Below are 6,463 nucleotides of genomic sequence, written 5' to 3'. Positions count from 1 at the left end.
ACACTGGATCCTTTAACCTGTCACCGCACACCTGTTAGGATAGCTATTATCAAAAAGACAAGTATTGGTGAGATATCACCTCGAAATTCTTAGGATGGCTAGTTTCAAAAAGACAAGAGATAAGTATTGGCGAACAGAGAAAGGGAACACTTGTACATTGTTGATGGGAATGTAAATTGGCACAGCCCTGTTGGATGGAAAACAGCACAGAGCTTCGTCAAAAAATTCAAAATACAACTATCACCTGCTTCTAGGCACATACCCAAAGGAAAGAAGTCAGCACCTGGTAGAGATGCAGCACTATTCACAATAACCAAGATATGGAATCAACCTAAATGTCCCTTGATCAATGAATGGCTAAAGAAAATGTGCCAGGCGCAGTGGCTGACACCTGTAATATTAACACTTTGGGAGGTCAAGGCAGGCGGATCATTTGAGGTCAGGAGATTGAGACCATCCTGGCCAACATGGTGAAATCCCATCTCTACTAAAAATACAATACTTAGCCAGGTATGGTGGCAGGCGCCTGTAATCCCAGCTGATTGGGTGGGACTGAGACAGGAGAATCGCTTGAACCCAGGAGGCAGAGGTTGCAGTGAGCTGAGATCACACCACCGCACACTGCACTCCAGTCTAGGAAACAGAGAGAGACTCCGTCTCAAAAAAAAAAAAAGAGTGGTATACATATACCATGGAATATTATCCAGTCTTAAAAAGGAGAAAATTCTGTTATTTGCCATTTGCAACAACATGAATAAAATTGGAGGATATTAGGTTAAGTGAAATAAGCCGGGTACAGAAAGACAAAAACAGCATGATCTCACTTATTTGTGATGTATTTTTTAAAAATACATAGAAACAGATAATAGAATGGTGGCTACCAGAAGCTGGGGGTGGCAAGTGGGTAAGTTGCAGTTATGTGAGATGAATAAGCCTAAGTTATCTCTTGAATCCATTTACTTTTCTATATCTTCAACATTGCCATTCTTATACGAGCTCCCAGAATCTCTCATCTAGACAGATTTCTACAACCACCGTAACAGATGTGACCAGGGCGTCCAAGCCAGAGATTTGCACTGAGGGCAAAAGCCCGAAATTGCAAATTCTAGTCTATGCCTAAGAAAGCATGGGATCAGCACCATAAGACAGGGCAAAGAGGAGGAGAAGGAGGAGGAGGAGGAAGAAGGAAAAAAGAAAAAAAAGGAGGAGGAGAACAGGAGGCAGAGGCAGAAGCAGAGGAGGAAGAAGAAAAAGGGGAGGAAGAAGAAAAAGAGGAGGAGAGAAGGAGGAGGAGGAGAAGGAGGAGGAGAAAGGAAAAAGAAAATAATAAATAAATAAGAAAGCATGAGAGAATTTACAGATGGGAGAGTCACCTACACTGACAGCATGAATGTGAGGGGTAGATGCAAGATATTTTAGGAAATACAATTGGCAGGATTTGGGAACTGACTCTGAAGGGTGAGAAAAGGAAGGGCCAGGCTGGGGTGAAGAAAAGACTTGGGAAAAGATGAAGATGATGAGATTAGGTTTAAAGATGTGAAGTTAGAGGTGCCAGTGGGCCATTCAGGTGGTATGTTAAAGAGGCAATTGGATCTCTGGGTCTGGAGCTCAAGGAAGAAGCCTGGCCTGGCAATGTACAGTTAACGTCCTCACTGATCACAACTCATAAAGGCTCATCCATTTTGAAACAAAAACTGGCTGGTAACCCCAGCACTTTGGGAGGTCAAGACAGGAGGACCGCTTGAGCCTAGGTGTTCAAGACCAGCCTGGGCAACATAATAAGATCCCCACCTCTACAAAAAAAAAAAATTAAAAATTATTCAGGCTTGCTGGTTCCTGCCTGTAGTGCCTCCAGCTACTCAGGAGGCTGAGGTGGAAGGATCTCCTGAGCCCAGGAGGATGAGGCTGCAGTAAGCTGTGATTGTGCCACTGCACTCCAGCCTGAGTGACAGCAAGATCCTTTCTTAGAAACAAACAAAAAACAACAAGCAAACAAGCCACCCTGCTTCTGCTCCTCACCCCATACCGCACTTCCTCTCCCTCTCTCTCTCTTCTCTCCCCCTCATGATCACACCTCCTAAAAGAGGTGTCTTCTCCACTGTAGATCTACTCTTCCCACCCCCTCACACTAGAGTCAGGTCTCCATCTCCATCATTTTTTACAAGGCAACATATATAATTCACATTCCATAAAATCCACTCGTTTAAAATGTACAATTTTTAGGCCAGGCATGGTGGCTCACACCTGTAATCCCAGCACTCTGAGAGGCCGAGGCGGGTGGATCACTTGAGGTCCAGCCTGGCCAACATGGTGAAACCTCGTCTCTACTAAAAATACAAAAATTAGCTGGGCATGGTGGCAGATGCCTGTATTCTCAGCCACATGGGAGGCTGAGGCAGCAGAACTGCTTAAACCCAGGAAGTGGAGGTTGCAGTGAGCCAAGATCACACCACTGCACTCCAGCCTGGGAGAGAGTGCGACTCTGTCTCAAAAAAATTTTCTTAAAAGTCTGGGCACGGTGGCTCACACCTGTAATCCAGCACTTTGGGAGGCTGAGGCAGAAGGATCATGAGGTCAGGAGTTCAAGACCAGCATGGCTAACATGGTGAAATCCCCGACTCTACTAAAAGTACAAAAATTAGCTGGACATGGTGGTGCATGCCTGTAGTCCCAGCTACTTGGGAGGCTGAGGCAGGAGAATCGCTTGAAACCCGGAAGGTGGAAGTTGCAATGACCCAAGATCATGCCACTGCACTCCGGCCTGGGTAACAGAGCAAGACTATTTCTCAAAAATAAAACAAAATAAAATAAAATTTTAAAAGTGTGCAAGTTTTAGAAAATTCAGGGTTGTAAACCATTACCACTAATTATAGAACATTTTTATTATCCACCAAAAAACTCTGTACCTATTAGAAGTCACTCTCCATTTCCCCCGTAACTGGAAGCCCCAGGCAACCACTAATCTATTTTCTTTTTGGTTGTTGTTGAGAGAGTCTCGCTGTGTCGCCAGGCTGGAGTGCAGTGGCATGACCTCGGCTCACGGCAACTTCCGCCTCCTGAGTTCGAGAGATTCTCCTGCCCCAGCCTCCCAAGTAGCCGGGACTACAGGCTTGCGCCATTACGCCCAGCTAATTTTTGTATTTTTAGTAGAGACGGGGGTTTCATCATGTTGGCCAGGATGGTCTCCATCTCCTTAACTCGTGATCCACCCACCTCAGCCTCCCAAAGTGCTGGGATTACAGGCGTGAGCCACTGCGCCTAGCCTATTTTCTTTCCCTATAGATTTACCTATTATGGACATTTCATATGAATGGAATCATACAATATATAATTTTTGTGACTGGCTTCTTTCCTTTAGCATAATTATTTCAAAGTTCATCTATGTTGTAGCATGTATCAGTACTTCATTCCTTATTATGGCTGAACAATATTTCTTCACATGGATATACCACATGTTATCCACTCATCACTTGATGGACATGTGGGTTGTTTTCACTTTTTGGCTATTAAGAATTATGTACATGAATATTGCTGTACAAGTGTTTGTTTGAATACCTGTTTTCAATTATTTTGGGTGTATACCTAGGAGTGGACTTCATGAGTCATATGGTAAGTCTGTGTTCAACTTCTTGAGAAATCTCTAAGCTGTTTTCCATAGTGACTGCACCATTTGACAATCCCAACTGCAATGCAGCAGGACTCTAATTTCTCTACTTTCTCGCCGATATTAGTTATTTTTCTTTTTTTTTTTTTTTTCTTTCTTTTGGCAGGCAGATAAAGGCTTGTGTTAATTTAATGGCTGATCTGTGTAATCACGAAGGTCAGTATGTACAGACAAAGAAGGAGCTTTTATTTCTTGGTCTCTTTCTCCTTGGACAGTCTGGATGATCTCCTTCCTCCTTGGCCTGGAGGGGCTCTTTATGGTGCTTGGGTACTTCCCTGGTCTTAGACCTGAGGGTCTCAGTCTAGTCAGCCAAGAGCTTCTTGCGGGCCTTGTCTGCCTGTGTTCCATGAGAATCTGCCTGTTTTTGAACACATTCCCCTTCACCTTCAGGTATAAGCTGTCATACATGGGGCCATCAATCTTAGATTCCCGGTATCTTCTGAGCACCAGGTGCAGAATCCTCATTCTCCTCATCCACTTGACCTTCTCTGGAATTCAGGCATTTGCTGTACCCTCTTGGTTACCTATCCCGATGCGCCTGCCCTTCCCGCAGGCCAAGGTGTTTTCCCGGAATCAAGCCCGGGAATGGACCGTCGCAGGCTTAGGAATGATCAGCCCGTCTTTGATCAGTTTCCGGATCTGCTGACCGGAGTTGGCATTGGAGATTTCATTGGTCTCATTGGGGTCCAACCAGACCTTCTTCTTGCCGTAGCGGAGGACACTAGACGCGAGCCTCTTCTGAAGCCTGAGCATACTCATGGCTGTGGCCGCAGCAGCGAAAGGAAAGAGCTCCCTTTTTTATCATTATTATAACCATCCTAGTGAGTGTTAAATGTTATCTTATTATAGTCTTGATTTAAATTTCTTGATGACTAATGATGCTGAGCATCTTTTCATGTGTTTATTGTACATCTTATTTGGAGAAATGTCTGTTAAGATCTTTTGCTCTTTTTTTAAATCGGATTGTCTTTTATGGCTGAGTTATAATAGTTTTGTTTTGTTTTTTTTAAAGATGGTGTTTCACCATGATGGCCAGGTTGGTCTTGAACTCCTGACCTCAGGTGATCCACCCACCTTAGCCTCCCAAAGTGCTAGGATTACAGGCGTGAGCCACCGCAGCCTGCTGTAATAGTTTTTTATATATTTCGAATACTAGATCCTTATAGGATATATGATGTGCAGATTTTCCCACATTCTGTAGGTTGTCGTTTCACTTTCCTGGTGGTATTGTTTGAGGCATGTAAGTTTTTGTTTAATTGTAATGAAGTTCAACTTATCTATTGTTTTCTTTAGTTGCGTTTCTGGTGTCCTAAGAAACTATTGCCAAGTCCAAGGTTATGAAATTCACACTTATGTTTTCCTACTAAGAATTTTATAGTTGTAGTTCTTATATTTGGATCTTTATTCCATTTTGATTAATTTTTGAATGTGGTGTTAGGGAGGGGTCAAAATTCATTCCTTTGCTTATGGATATCCAGTTGTCCCAACATTATTTATTGAAAATTATTTCCCCCCTTGAATGTTTTTATCCTTATTGAAAAATCAGTTGGCAACAAATGTATTAGCCAATATGTCTGTCCTTATGCTGGTATTACACTGTCTTGATTACTGTAGCTTTGTTGTAAGTTTTTGAGTTTTGTTTTTTGAGATGGAGTCTCACTCTGTCACCAAAGCTGGATTGCAGTCCCCAAGGTCTCAGCTCACCGAAACCTCTGCCTCCTGGGTTCAAGTGGTTCTCCTTCTTCAGCCTGCAGAGTAGCTGAGACTACAGGCATGTGCCACTACACTCAGATTTTTTTTTTCACTAGTGATGGGGTTTCATCATGTTGGCCAGGCTGGTCTCGAACTCTTGATCTTAAGTGACCCACCTGCCTTGGCCTCCCAAAGCGCTGGGATTACAGGCATGAGCCACCGCACCTGGCTTTGTTGTAAGTTTTGAAATAGGCCAGGTGCGGTGGCTCACCAGTGTGCCGTAATCTCTACATTTTGGGAGGTTGAGGCAAGAGGATCAATTGAGTCCAGGAGTTCATGACAAGCCTGGGCAACATGGTGAGACCCTGTCTCTTAAATAAATAAAGCCAGGTGCAGTGGTGAACACTTGTAGTCCCAGTTACCTGGAAGCTGAGGTGGAAGGATCACTTGAGCCTGGGAGGTTGAGGCTGCAATGAGCTGTGATCGTGCCACTGCACAATAGCCTAGGCAACAGAGTAAAGACGTTGTCTCAAAAAAAGTTTTTAATAAAACCGTTTTGAAATCAAGAAATGTGAATCGTCCAACTGTTTTCAAGATTGATCTGAACATCCTGCATCTCTTGATGTCTATATGAAATTTAGAATCAGCCTGATTTCTACTAAAGGAAGCCAGCTGGGATCCTGATAGGAATTGTAGATCAATTTCAGGAGTATTGCCATCTTAACAATATTAAACCTTTCAATTCATGAACGTGGAGTATCTATTTCCTTAGGTGTTTAATTTTTGAACTTCGCCCCATGTAAATTTTGCACTTATGTTGTTCATTTCTAAATATTTCATTCTTTTTGATGTTATTGTAGATATTTAATAGAATTGTTTTCTTAGTCTCAGATTGTTCATGACTGGTGTATAGAAATACTAGTTTTTGTATGTTAATCTTGTATACTGCAACTGGATTCACTTCTTTTAGCAGTTTTATTTGGAAATTCCTTATGATTATCTATATACAGGATCACATCATCTACAAATAGACATAGGTTTGTCTTCTCAATTTCCGTCTGGATGTTTTCTCTTGCCTAATTGCCCTGGCTAGAACTTTTAGTATGA

General features: G+C 42.8%; 1 pseudogene; it reads right to left on the bottom strand.

Moving 5' to 3' along the window:
* Positions 1-3,849: 3,849 nt before the first annotated feature.
* LOC144581020 (large ribosomal subunit protein eL19 pseudogene) lies at positions 3,850-4,451 on the bottom strand (annotated as a pseudogene).
* Positions 4,452-6,463: the final 2,012 nt, after the last annotated feature.

The sequence above is a fragment of the Callithrix jacchus genome, chromosome X, assembly GCF_049354715.1.
Source record: "Callithrix jacchus isolate 240 chromosome X, calJac240_pri, whole genome shotgun sequence".
Classification (NCBI taxonomy): domain Eukaryota; kingdom Metazoa; phylum Chordata; class Mammalia; order Primates; family Cebidae; genus Callithrix; species Callithrix jacchus.
The sequence above is the reverse complement of the archived record's forward strand: the minus strand, read 5'-3'. Positions and strand labels throughout refer to the sequence as shown.